This window comes from Phodopus roborovskii, unplaced genomic scaffold, assembly GCF_943737965.1.
Source record: "Phodopus roborovskii unplaced genomic scaffold, PHOROB, whole genome shotgun sequence".
NCBI lineage: Eukaryota > Metazoa > Chordata > Mammalia > Rodentia > Cricetidae > Phodopus > Phodopus roborovskii.
In genome coordinates this window covers 12894620-12909206 of record NW_026125052.1, presented here as the reverse complement: position 1 = coordinate 12909206, position 14587 = coordinate 12894620, and positions in this window count along the sequence as shown.

The following is a 14587-nucleotide window of genomic DNA, read 5'->3' as shown; positions in this document are numbered from 1 at the left end:
TATGCATGGGCACAGACATGTTCAAAGGTACTGTAGTGTAAAATGACCTGGGGCAATTGGATATGGCTGAGCATGCCTGTAGTCCTAGCACTTGGGAGGCTGGAACAGGAGAATTACTACAAGTTCAAGATCAGCCAGGTCTGCAAAACAAGAACCAGGTTAGAAGCAGGATCCTTTGTCAAAGATAAAATGAAGTGTGTTCTGTATGTAGTGGAGCATTGCTTCAGAACTTCAGTATCCGGCTGCCCAAGTGACAGATACAGGCTGGAGCATGGACAGTCTCCCACCAAATGCAGAAATTCTTACAGCTCTAACAGCCTGTCACCTACACCTGCCTGGACCCACTCAGTGCCGGCCAGGGAACCTAGACCTTTGCATGCAGCCCATTCTGTTTTTGAAAATCCGGTTGTGACTGATGTGATATTTTTTTCCCTCTTATACCTGGTGAACCTCAATGCCCTCTACAGGTAAATCCATGCCCCTTTTCTATGAGGTCAAACCAAGTGAAATTGCTGTTATTGTAGATCAAAACAATTGAATATGGGCAATTTTAATGGCCAGCCTTCAACAGCACCGTTAGGTATGTGAGAACACGTATTATGGGATCACCTTAGGTATTCTTCCCAGTGTGCTCCCTCTCCAGCACTGCTGGGATCACAGGCATCTGCCACCAGCACTAGCTTTTAATTTATTTAATGTTTAAAAATTTTTTGAGACTCGGTCTCATGTAGACCAGCCTGGCCTTGAACTTGCTATGAAGTTAAGGTTCACCTCAAACTACTGATGTTCTCACCTCCAGTTCCCAAGTGCTGGGGCTACAGATGTGTGTCACCACACTCACCTTGCCTTATAAGTCATGAGAGCTTCTACACTGTGATCTCTCACTAAACACATTCTGCCTTTTCAATATCTTCCTTAACTGGTAAGGCCAGATCTGGTTATCGTAACACACAGTGAGATTATGATCTCTGTCTACTTGACATTCTCCTGAAGCTCACACTGGATTGAGTTTGTTGACACCTGAACCTTTTCACCTAAAATCTTGTCAAGCCAGTCCAGCTCCTTCCTGTGCAACTGATTTTTTTTTTTTTTTTTAAACATAAATGTAAGTCTTGACTTTATCCCTGTTAAATTTCATCTTGTTGATTTTGGCACTTTGTTCTAATCTGTAAAGATTATTTGACCACATTGTAAACATATATCAAAACATCACCCTGGGGCTGGAGAAATGATGTATCGGTTAAGAGCTCTTGAAACAGTGCAAAGGACCTGAGTTTGATTCCCAGCACCCAGGTCAGGTGGCTCTCAACTGCTTGTAACTTTGTAACTCCAGCCCTAGGGCATATGACACCATCTTCTTAGCTCCATGGGCACTGCACTCTTGTGCACACACCCAACACACACACACACACACACACACACACACTCATAATTAAACATTAAAAGCAAGTCAACAGGTGGGTGGTGGTGGCCCAGGCCTTTAATCCTTCTGGAGGTAGAAGTGAGTGGATCTTTGTGAGTTCCAGGCCAGCCTGAACTACAGAGTAAGTTTCAGGACAGCCAGGGATACACAGAAAAATCCTGTCTCAGAAGAAAAAGAAGAAGAAAGGAAAAAAGGCAAGAGAGAGAGAGAAAGAGAGAGAGAGAGATAGAAAGAGAAAGGGAGAGTAAAAGAAAGGAAAGAAAAAGAAAGAAAAAATTTTGAGCAAAGGTATACTATATAGCCTACATTGATCTCATACTGGAAATCCTCCTGCCTCAACTTCCCAAGTGATGAGAATACAGGCATATGCCAATATAATACAATACTATGCCTAGTCCTGGCTAAAAAATACATTTACATTTTTTCCAGGTATGTTTGAAATCTTACATTTATCATCCATTTTATTATCATTCACACATCACCAAAAACTTTGACTTTAAAAATATTAGGGCAGGGATGTTTTTTCTTTTGGGGTGGGCAGGGTCTCACTACATATGCTGGTCTAGCCTTGAACTTGCTATGTATGTAGGCCAGGTTGTCCTAGAATTCAGACCTTCCCTGCCTTTTCCTCTCAAGAGCTGGGATTGAAGGCCTGTGCCATTCTATACCAGCCAGCAGCTCTTCATCTCAGCCTACTAATAGGGTCAGCCTTTCTCTCTCTCCTTCTCATCCCATATGTGTGGGGGGGGGATAGAGAGAGAGCACACCTGAAGATTAAAAAACCCAGGAAGGCTCACACATGCTTGGCAAGCATACATTTCTGATTCCCTCCTAATATCTTTTAAGTTCAGTTGAAAAGCTAATTAAAAGTTATGTACCTGTGTAGGGACAGATAAGGCAGAAAACCCTTCCCTTCACATCATTAAGATCCATGGCCAACAAAATGGCCTTTAATCCCAGCACTCAGGAGTCAGAGACAGGTGGGTCTGTGTGAGTTTGAGGCCAGCCTGGTCTACATAGCCAGTTCCAGGACAGCTGAGAGACTCTGTTGAGAGAAAGAGAGAGGGGGAGAGAACAAATACATTTTATGGTTTGACCCAGGAGACCTAAAGGCTGAAGATGAACTATTCATTTACATGTACATGTTCTATGATGTTTGGACTGCAGCATGGAAAGATGATTTGACACAAAGGGTGTGGCCAAAGAGTAATAGATTAAGGGGAAAAACCCAGCAAGGCCTGTCTGTTGAGATTCCTTGCCTGTGTGTACTGTTCTTCCTTACAGGGTGGGTGGGGTAATAGGTTACAATCAAAATGTAAAGTGTGAGTTTCTTTAAAATCAACTCACGCAGAGAGGTAGAGGGAGCTGCAGTGACATTTTGAGGCCACCTGGTTGGCTTTGGGAAGAAGGACTGTGTTTCCTCTTGTACTTGTGATCTACCTTGAAAGTTATTCTTTTTTTGATTCCAGCTTTCAACTTTGATTATGTTCTCTCCTTTTGAGTCTTTCAAAAAAATTTTTTTACATTAATTTATTGTGTGTACACACATGCTTACTTTTGTGGGTGGGGGTGCCATTCGTGCATATGTTCAAGCCTCACAGCAAGTGTGTGGAGGTCAGAGGACAACTTGTAGGAGTTGTAGGAGTTGGTTCTCAGCTTTGGCCTTGCTGAGGCAGGATCCCTCTTTCTGCTGCTACATACTCCAGGCTAGCGGACCCTCAAGATTCTGGACAAGTCTCATAGTATGAGGGCTGGGACTACAGATGTGAACACCCTACATTTGCATTGTTGTGTGAGTTCTTGTTTGGAAGAGCTTTTACTATGCTGAGCCATCTCCCTAGCATTAGAAGTCTTGTTTGGTTTTGTTGTTTGAAACAGGGTTTCTCTGTGGCTGTCTTGGAACTCAATCTGTAGACCAGGCTGACTTCCAACTAAGAGTAAAGCTCATTCTTAACCATAACAGACATTCTGTTCTCTACTTGGGTCCTTATCACATTCTAGTCTAACTGTCCTAGTGGACCCTGCACTATAATTCAGGCTGCCTCAACCTAGCACACAGCCTGTTCTGTTGGCTGACCTGCTCAGTGAAAGGACTTAGCACAGGTTCTAGACCACTTCAGCCTGTGCCAGAGAATGTGTGAGATGGGATTACAGACAGAGTGGTGTACTTTAGGCGAGCTCTTTCTCTCTGAAGTGCTGGAGCTTCTGTCTTCTGGTCTCTGGGTGGATCTTCCCAGACAGGAAGTTATTGGCCTGTCAGTCAGTCTCATGCAATTTAGCACACTGGGAAATTCAGGAGGTGCCTGAGGCCAATTCAGGCAAGGCTATTCAAACATCTATTAAGACCCAACACAGGAGCTAGACGTTGCCGTGGTGTTAGATACAAAATAATCAAGTCACATTTTTTGGGAATGAAACTGATTGTCTGGGTTGCTAGCTGCAGGAGTGTGCTAAGCGTCTAAAGAGCCAGAGACTTGGTATTGTTTGGAGGAGAGGCAGCCAAAGGAGAAAGGGAGAAGGGAAAGTAGAAGATGTTTATTCCTAAGGTTTTTGATTCTTAAGAACAGTTGTGATTAAAGACAGCAGCAGGAGTAGTGGCAGAGGGAGGCACCTTCTGGAGTCTTCTACTCAAGGTGAGTCAAACACCTTGCCTGTTTATCTGGAATGGTGGGAGGAAAGGGAAGACAGGAGGGCAAAGGGCAGTTGGGAAAAGTTCCAAGGCCTCTGAGTGTGTGTTTCTGCATGTGGGAGTGGTTTGTGTGAAATGCTAATTCCTGCTATTTCTTGGCAGCTTTTCTGGAAACTGTGATGACAGCTGCTGGTGGGAAAAAATCACTAGTGACCTAGTCATTTTCCTGTTTCTAGGTAATTGGCTACCACCTGAACCATTTCTTATGGAAGACTACTGCTGATTCATTTCTTTTCTCTTGCTCATTTGATATAGTATGGGCATTATTTTTATTGTTTATTATCTCTTGTTTTTGGTAGAGAGAAATGTTCATGTTTCTTTTCTTTTTCTTTTGAGCCAGGGTCTCACTATGCAGCCCAGGCTGCATATGTAGATCAGGTTAACCTCCCATTCCCAGAAATATTGCTCTTCTGTCTCTGCCTCCTGAGAGCAGTGAGTCAATAAGCCACAATCTCAATATTAACCAGAGAGCTTAGTGAAGAATAAAGAGCCCTGGACAGGAGACCAAGTTCACAGAGAAGATAAAGTTTATCTGTCTATCTGTTTGTCAGTCTGTCTGTTTATTTATTTTTCCTGAGACAATGTTTCTCTGTGTAGCTCTGGCTATCCTGGAACTCACTCAGTAGACCAGGCTGGCCTCAAACTCAGAGATCTGCCTGCCTCTGCCTCTCAAGTGTTGGGATTAAAGGTGTGCACCATCATATCCAGTAAGAGTGTTTTTTTTTTAATTTTTTAAACTCTATTTTATGTATACAGGTGTTTTGCTTGCATGTATGTCTAAGCACAACAGGAATGCAGTGTCTTGGGAGGTCGAAAGACCTAGAGTTATAACTAGAGTTACAAGTGGTTGTGAGCTGTCTGGTGGGTGCTGGGAACAGAACATGGACCTCTGGAAGAGCTGCCAGGTAGTACTCTTAACCCCTGAGCCATCTCTCCATCCCCTAAAGTAGATAAAAAAAAACAAAAATAAAAACCTTTCCTCCCCGCCCCCACCTTTTTGTTGAAATGGGTTGCCTGTAGCCTAGCCTGGCCTTGAGCTCACTAGGTAGCTGAGGCTGGAACTGAGCTCTTGGTCCTCCTGCCTCCACCTCTCCAGCACTAAATTATCGTGCGACAGTTTCTCTCTTTAGGTATGTTCCAACTAGCTTTAGACATTCCCAGGATATCTTTAGATCATTTATCTGTGTGTCGGGAATTTGGTCCCTCCAAGATATGATGAAAAGGAAAAGAAAAGAAGCTGAGCATGGTGACACACACCTGTAATTCCAGCACTGCAGAGGCAGAGGCAGGAGGATCACTACAAGTTAAAGGCCAGCCTTTAAATTTTTTGAGACCCTGTCTCAAAAGAAAAAAAAGTTTTTAAGAAGGAATAAACAATATTTAAACTCCTAAGGAAGTAATATTGTCGTAAGCCTTCTTTATTGTTTTCTCAAGCTATTCTGTTGAAGTAAACTGCCTGTGGCTGACCTGTTGTTTTTTAAGTGGATGCTGGGCATTGCTAAGGAGCCTCTTGAATAATTTCCGCCTTTTAACTGGGACAGGGATTCTGGCTATTGACATAAACAGAAGGGACAAAATAGAACTCAGCTGGTTCTACAACCTCAGATTTTCAATACACACCAGGGAAGCATGGAAGCATTTTGTTCTGAATGCAAAGCTAGATCACTGACCAGGCGTTGTAGCCCATGTCTGTAAAGCCAGCATTCAGTAGCTTGGAGGCAGGTGCTTACAAATTTTGAGGCCAGTTTGAGCTACATACAGTCAAAAGAAGAGAAATGCCTCAAAAGAAGAGAAAAAAATAAATCAAGCTAGATGATGCAAACACAGACAATTTTATTGACTTGTGTGCTTGCGAATGAATATAAAAGGAGGGAAAGGTTTGATTCCATGATACACACTTGTAATCCCAGGACTTGGCAGGTGAAGGTAGGAGGATTGGGCCCTAAAGGCCAGTCCAGGTTACAGACTGAGGCCAGCCTGGGCTACATGAAACCTATCTCAAAGGGGGAAAAAAAAGCAGAAGTTTGGAGGTGGTCATGTCGGAGAGATGGCTCAGTGGTTAAGGGCACTTGCTACTCTCGAATATGACCTGGATTCGGCTTCTAGCACCCACATGATGGTTCACAGTCATCTGTATCTTCAGTCCCAGGGGATCCAGTGCCCTTCAAAGACACAGACTTACAAGCAAAACATATAAAACAAATTAATAATAATGATATACAACAACAAAAAATGGTCAGTCATGGTGTAATACACCTTTAATCTCAGCACTTTTTGAGCAGAGGCACATCTCTATATGTTCCAGGACAGCCTGGTTTATACAGTGAGTTCCAGCCAGGGCTACAGAGTAAGACCCTTGTCTCAAAAAAGGAGAAACGGAGGAAAGAAAAAGAGAGAGAGAACAAATCTACATCTGGAAACAGATGAATATACATAATAAGACCCTTGTGAATGTTACAATATTACAATACATGAAATGTTCAATAATGATATGCCATGTGGTCAACATGTCATCTTTTTTGTTTGTTTGTTTTTTCCGAGATAGGGTTTCACTGTGGCTTTGGAGCCTATCCTGGAACTAGCTCGTGTAGACCAGGCTGGCCTCGAACTCAGAGATCTGCCTCTCGAGTGCTGGGATTAAAGGTGTGTGCCACCAATGCCCAGCTTTGACATGTCACCTTTTAGGAATGCTTAGTTTATTGTGCTGAACCAACCTCGATGTGTGAAATGCTCACACACCATTTGTCCAACTCTGAAAATAAGTTTGTGATACTTTGTCTCAGGTTGTTTATCTTTGACTTTGACTTTCACTGAAATAATTTCATAAAAATAATTATAAGTTCAGTCCTTAAAAAATAAACCAGATTCCTTATTTTTAGGCTTTCTGGGTATCTGTAGGTTCTGCAGACATGAATAGAGAATGAATGCAGTGAAGAGTCTAAGGAAAGAAGAAACAGAAAACTGTAACCATGGAAACAGGGTGGGGAGGAGTGTTCACATACAAGCAGCACATACAGATCCTCAAAAAAAAAAAAAAAAAAGAAAAAAAGAAAAAAAAAGTACTGCAGCGTACTTTATTGGTAATAAGCCATGTGGAAAAACGTAGATTAATATAAGCAGGTTAATTTAAGTTTTAAGAGCTAATTGGGAATGAGCCTGAGCTAAGGCCAAGCTCTCATAATTAATAAAATTCTCTGTGTTGTTATTTGGGATCTGACAGTCCAAGGAATGACCCATTACAACATGGTATATATACAGACAAGTATACCCATAAATTGTTTTTTTTTTTTTTTTTTTTTTTTTTTTGAGACAGTGTTTCTATGTATAACCCTGGCTGTCCTGGAACTCACTCTGTAGACAAGGATGGCCTCAAACTCAGAGATCTGCCTGCCTCTACCTCCTAAGTGCTGTGATTAAAGGTGTACACCACCACCACCCAGTTCACATACAATTTTTTTTAAGTTAAGTAAATAAAAAGTATTGAAAAAAAGTCTTTTTTTTCACCAGCATATCCTTAATTTCCAACAGTACCATTAAATCCTTTGTCTCTAGAACCTTAATCTCTTCTGTAAAATTAGTTATTGGACTAGATAATCTTTGAAATTATTTCTAGCTCTTAAATTATATATAATTTGAGCTGGGCAGTGGTGGCACACACTTTTAATCCCAGCACTCGGGAGGCAGAGGCAGACAGATCTCTATGATTTTGAGATCAGCCTGGTCTACAAGAGCTAGTTCCAGGACAGGCTCCAAAGCTACACAGAAAAACTCTGGCTCAAAAAAAAAAAAAAAAAAAAAAAAAAAAAAAAAAAAAAAAAGAAAAAGAAAAAGAAAAAACATATATACATACACATATATGCACACACACACACATATATATATAATTTAACTTTCATTGCATGATATGTGTGAGTGTATGATGTGTGCATCATACTAGACCATCAACATTTAAAATTCTTTTTCAGGCATCTCACAACTGTCTGTAACTCTAGCTCCAGGGCAATCTGATGCTTTTGAGGGCATCTGCACTCATGTGTACAAAGCCCACATGCAGACACACACTTACATGTAACTGAAAATAATAAAAATCAGCCAGGCGGTGGTGGTGAATGACTTTAATCCTAGCACTCCAGAGGCAGAGGCAGGCAGATCTTTGTGACTTCAAGACCAGCCTGGCCTACAAGAGCTAGTTCCAGGACAAGCCTCCACAGCTACAAAGAGACCCTGTGTCACAAAACCAAAAAGAAAAGAATAAAAATATTTTAAAAACCCCAAAGAGGCCAGGGAGTGGTGGGCTACATCTTTAATCCTACATTTGGGAGACAGAGGCAAGCAAATCTCTGGGTTTGAGATCAACATGGTCTACAGATCAAGTTCTAAGATACCCAGAGCTACACAGAGAAACCTTGTTTTGAAAACAACAAACAAACAAAGACCTAAGAGATTAAAAATAAAGTTAATTGTTCATTAATAAGGGGGAAATATAAATATTCATATACCAAATAAAGCATTCATACCCAGATAGTATGAGGAATAGCTAAAAATCAACAACAAAAGAAAATGATCCGTTGAATGACAAGATTTGAACAGATACTTCACAAAGATGTATGAATGAACAATAAGCCATGAACAGGCACTTCCCGTAATTGCTGTGATTGTCCTTTCAGAATGAAAAACCTTGTCCCCAGCTATTGGGAAGGCTGCCAGCAAACAGCCCTCAACTTTAGTGATTACCTCAGCTTGTCTAAGGTCACTCCCTTTTCTCCTGGTGGCCTATATCCAAAGGCTAATGAACATGGGTATATAAAGATACAGGCCTTTGCCGGAATTCAGACAATCTTGAAGGTTATCCAGGTTCATTGCTTTCTAGAGGATCAGCTGAGCCCTCTGAGGGGTGATAGCTTACTTCTCCTGTTTCAGACTTTTACCCTTTCCTTTATTTTTAGACATTGTCTCACTCTATATCCCAAGCTGGTCTGGAGCTCATAGAAACTACCCACATTTCTCTCTCTCTCTCTCTCTCTCTCTCTCTCTCTCTCTCTCTCTCTCTCTGTGTGTGTGTGTGTGTGTGTGTGTGTATGTGTGTGTGTGTGTGTGTCAGGGATGATGGGTGTCACATGCCACACATGAGTGTGAAGATTGTAAAATAAACTCAGGTGTCAGGTTGTCTTTCATCTTCTTTGAGTCAGGGTTTCTTTTGGTGTTCCTGGCTGCATATAAACCAGATCATTTGCCTCAAGAGTTTCTGTATATTCTCCCATCTCCAAAGCTCACTAAGAGTGTTGGAATCATAGATGCATACTACCAAAGCTAGCTTTATATGGTGTCTGCAATTCCAAGTTAGGTTCTTATGTTTTCAAAGCAAGATATTTGCCCACCTCTCAAGTCCAAGGTCCACATCACAGAGATTTAACCATTGTTGTGGCTTAGATTTAGATATAGTTTGAGTGGATCCATTGGGGGTGGGGTTCATGTCCTCAAAGTTTTGTCCACAGTAGCAGTGTAAGTAGCGGAACTTTCCAGGGTGATGCTGCCATAATGACGTTAGTGTGCTTAGCTAGAAGAAGAAGAGAGACCCAAACATGGTGTTTCACCATGTGATACCCTCTTGCCATGTTCTCATGTAACAGACAAAGCCCTTACCCGATGCCAGAACTATCATGTTGAACTTTTCAGCTTCTAGACCCAGGACTTAAATAAACCACCTCTACAAATATATATAAATATATAAATTTATATATATATATATTTATATTTATATTTACATTTATATTTGGGGTTTTTTTTTTTGGAGACAGGGTTTTTCTGTGTAGCTTTGAAGGCTGTCCTGGAACTTGCTCTGTAGACCAGGCTGGCCTCAAACTCACAGAGTTCTGCCTGTCTCTGCCTTCCGAGTGCTGGGACTAAAGGTATGCGCCACCGACACCCGGCTACAATTATATTTTTAAAGCCAAGGACTTGTTGGGCTGGAGAGATGCTCAGTAGTTAAGAGCACTGCTCTGCCAGAGAACCTGTGTTTGATTCCCAGCACCCATATTGTAGCTCACTATTAACTCTAGTTCCAGGATACCCGACATTCTCTTCTGACCTCCACAGATACCAGATTTTCAGGCAAAACAACCAGGATGGCCTTAATCAAGGTAATCTTTCTGCCTGGGATTACAGGCATTTGCCACTAGGACTGGTTTAAATTCTATTTTTAAGTTAATGACTTGACTCAGGTATTTTGTTATACCAATAGAAAATGGGCCAATACACGTCAGAGTGTGAGCACAAGGATATCTTTTAAACAACTTCCTGCCAGGTGGCTGTGAAGATGGCTCAGCTGATAAATGGTCTACTGTATGAGTTTGAGTCTTTGGAACCTACATAAAAACCAGCATTCTGGAGGCAGAGGCAGGTGGATCTCTGTGAGTTCAAGGCCTGCCTGGGCTACTGAGCGAGTTCTAGGATAGCCTCCAAAGCTACAGAGAAACCCTGTTTCGGGAAAACAAAACAAGAAAACAAAAAACCAGAAATGGTAACACATCTGCAACCCTCACACTGGGGCAGTGAAGGCAGGAGACTTCTTAGAGCTAGTGGCCAGACTCCCTAGCAGGATTGACAAACTCTAGGTTTAGTCAAAAACCCTGTCTCAAAAAATAAGATGGAGAGTCAGGTGGTGGTGCATGCCTTTAATCCCAGCACTCAGGAGGCAGAGACAGGTGGATCTTTGTGAATTCCAGGCCAGCCTGATCTAAAGAGCCACATAAAGAAACTGTCTTGAAAAACCAGACAAAAAACATAAAGAAAGAAAAAAAAAAATAAGATGGAGAATGATCAAGGAAGATACCCAGTGACTTCTGGCAGACATTCCTGTGCACACATGTGCAAATAACCACATATGTATGTATATGTATGCCCACATTACCCACATGCTTTACTGCCAGCTAAGCATGATGACACATACCTATAATCCTAGCACTCAGAAATCAGAGATATAAAGATGAGTAAAGTTCAAGGTTATCCTCGGCTACATTGTGAGTTGGAGGCCAGCCATGACTATAAGAAACCCTCAAGACCAAAGAGTAACAAACCAAGGAAATAACAACAACAAAACTTCCTGCCTATTAATTTTCTCCTTGCGTTTACTACTGTGTTTACAACTGTGATAATACCCAAGATGACTAAGGATCAAGGGATTTGAATTCAATGCAAACCATGAACTGCCATTCACATGCACTAGAAGGGCTAAAAGGACTAATAGTAAATGTTAGTGAAGGTGTAGAGAAACTAGGACTCTGGCAGTTCAGTAAAATGACATCGATACTTTGGAGATCATCTGGCAGGTTTTTTTTTTCCTCTTCTTTTTTTTTTTGTTATTGTTGCTGTTTTTGTTTGTTTGTTTTTTGAGCGGAGTTTCTCTGCTTAACAGTCCTGGCTGTCCTGGAACTCACTCTGTAGACCAGGCTAACCTGGAACTCAAAGAGATTCCCCTGCTTCTGTCTCCTGAGTGCTGGGATTAATGGCGTGCACCACCGTCGCTTGCTTGGCATTTTCTTATAAAGTAAAATAGATACTTAACCCATGATCGAGCAATGAGCTAGCCAGCTGTGACAGCACATGCTTGTGATCCCAGCACTCAGGAGGAAGAGGCAGGAGAGTCAGAAAATCAAGTTTATTATTCTCAGCCTGAGACACATGAGACAAACAGACAAGCAGATTCATTGTATAAAATAGATCTGGCCCACAGATTCAAACCGTACCAAATGATCCCACTGCTGTAAAGTACAAGAATAGGAGGCAAAAATACTCTGTGGTGTTAGAAAGTGGAAAGTAATTGTCCAGTTAACTGTGAGCAGGGAATAGAACAGATGAAAAGCACCATGAAAAAAACTCCTGGCTTGTTAAAAGGTTCTGTGCCTTGTTTTGCAGGGCGGTGGTGGAGCAGGCCTTTAGTCCCAGCACTCGGGACGCAGAGAGAGGCAGGCAGATCTCTGTGAGTGCGAGACCAGCCTGGTCTACAACAGCTAGTTCCAAGACAGCCTCTAAAGCCACAGAGAGAACCTGTCTCAAAAAACAAAACAAAACAAAACAAAAATTAGGGCTTGAAGAGTTGGTAAAGTACCTATCTTGCAATCAGATCCCCAACATCCAGGTAAGAGGCCAGATACGTAGAGCTCTCCTATAATCCTTGGAGATAGGAGGGTCTCTGGAGCTAGCAAGCAAGCCAGGCCTGTTGAAGTGGTGAGCCCTAGGTTCAGATCCTATCTCTAAAAGTATAAAGTAGAGAGCAATAGAGGAAGACATAAGACATTAATTGATTTATGGCTTGTGCATGGGTGTGATAACCACACAACACACACACACACACACACACACACTCATATACACACACACACACACACACACACACACACCATGGTGCATGTTAGGCATTCAATAAACAAAGAGATGATTTTTTTGTTTTGTTTTGTTTATCAAGACAGGGTCTCTCTGTATATGTATAGCTGATATGCAGACTAGACTGGTTTTAGACTCACAGAGATGTGCCTGCTTCTGTCTCATAAACCCTGGAATTAAAGGTGTATGTCACCATGCGTAACTACATAAATGATTTTTATGGTGGATCATATCTATAATCCTAGAACTTGAGATATGGAGACAGGAGGCTAGCCTAAGCTCCATGATACTCTATCTGGAAAAAGAAAGAAAATGCCAGGTGTGATAGCTCACTTCTATAATCCCAACACTAGGGAGACAGAAGTAGGAGAATTTCTGTGATTTCAAAGTCAGCTTGGGTTACATAAGGAATTTTGTGTCACTTTAGGCTACTATATAAGATACTATCTCAAAATCAAACAAACAGGGCCTGAAGAGCTGGCTTAGTAATTAAAAGCATCTATTGCTCTTACAAAGGACCGAAGTTCAGTTTCCAGCATTTGTATCAGATAGTTCTTAACTCCCTGTAACTCCAGGCCCATGGGATCTGTAGTGGCATCTTGCTTTGCCAATGAACTTGTTTGTGGTGGTGGCTACACCCTTTGGGCATGGTTCAGGTGTTCAAACTTGACCCTTTATAAGGTAGAGGAGGGGCTGGATCTATCTCTTTGGTTGTGGTGAGAACATCGGAAGGGCAGGGACTACATCTTATGGAGCAGGAAGACCTCCATGGTTATTTACTATCATTTGTGAGTGCTTCCCCAATAAATACCTCATTATCAGTTATCTTGGGTCTGGTGGACTCATTTAAAACCCGCCTTCAGGGATCTAATATCCTCTGACCTCTTGAAGTGCTCGCATGTACTTGGTACACATAAAAATTAGCACAGGCAGCTGGGAATTGGTGGCACAGGCCTTTAGTCCCAGCACTGGGAAAGCAGAGGCAGGCAGATCTCTGTGAGTTCGAGGCCAGCCTGGTCTACCGAGCTAGTTCCAGGACAGGCTCCAAAGCAATACAGAGAAATCTGTCTGGAAAAACCAAACAACCAACCAAACAAAAACCCACAGGCACATACACACACATATATAAATAAAAAGAAAAAAATTAGAAGCAAACAAGATAAAAATCCCATGAGCATGTTACTCTTCATTAACTTTTTTCCCTTCTGTATTAGAAAATGTTTAGTTTGGGGACCAATGAGATGATTAAGTGGCTAAAGGCATTTTTGTTTGTTTGTTTTTCAAGACAGGGTAGATCAGGCTGGCCTTGAACTCACAGAGAACTGCCTGCCTCTGCCTCTCCAGTGCTGGGATTAAAGATGTTGGCTACCACTGCCTAGTGAGCAAAGGCAAGGCAAAAATTTGATCCCAGGACTTTACATGGAAAGCAAGAACTGATTCCTGTGCCTGGAAAGATGACTCAGCAGTTGAGTTTTTATTGCTTTTCCAGAAGACAAAGGTTCAATTCCCAGCACTCACATGGAGGCTTTTTTTTTTTTTTTTTTTTTTTTTTTTTTGTTATGTTTGGTTTTTGTTTTTAGAGACAGGGTTTCTCCATGTAGCCTTGGCTGTCCTATAGCCATTGTGACTCCTCGTCTGGTCTCTAAGGGCACCAGGCATTCACACCGTACACATCCATACATGTAGGATACACATAAACATTTTTAAAACATAACTGAGTCCTCTTGAAAGTTGTCCTCTGACCTCCAAGTGCACTATGGCACTTGTAAACCCCTGCTCATGAATAAGTAAATAATAAAGGTAACACAACAACTTAAAAACCCGGTGTGGTGGTGTACACCTCTGATTGTAGCACTCAAGTGGAGGCAGTTGAATCTCTGAGAGTTCGAGACCAGCCTGGTCTACATAGTGAGCTCCAGAAAGTCAGGGTTACATAGAGAGACCTTAAGAAACCAAATAAAGAAATATAAATAAGTAAATGTAAACTTTGATGTTCACAGGAGAGACAGAATCAGGTCTGGGTAAGTGGAAGAGCTCAGAGTATCCTGAGACAGTAGCAGGCGAGGGAAATAGAAACCACTACCAGTTTCTCA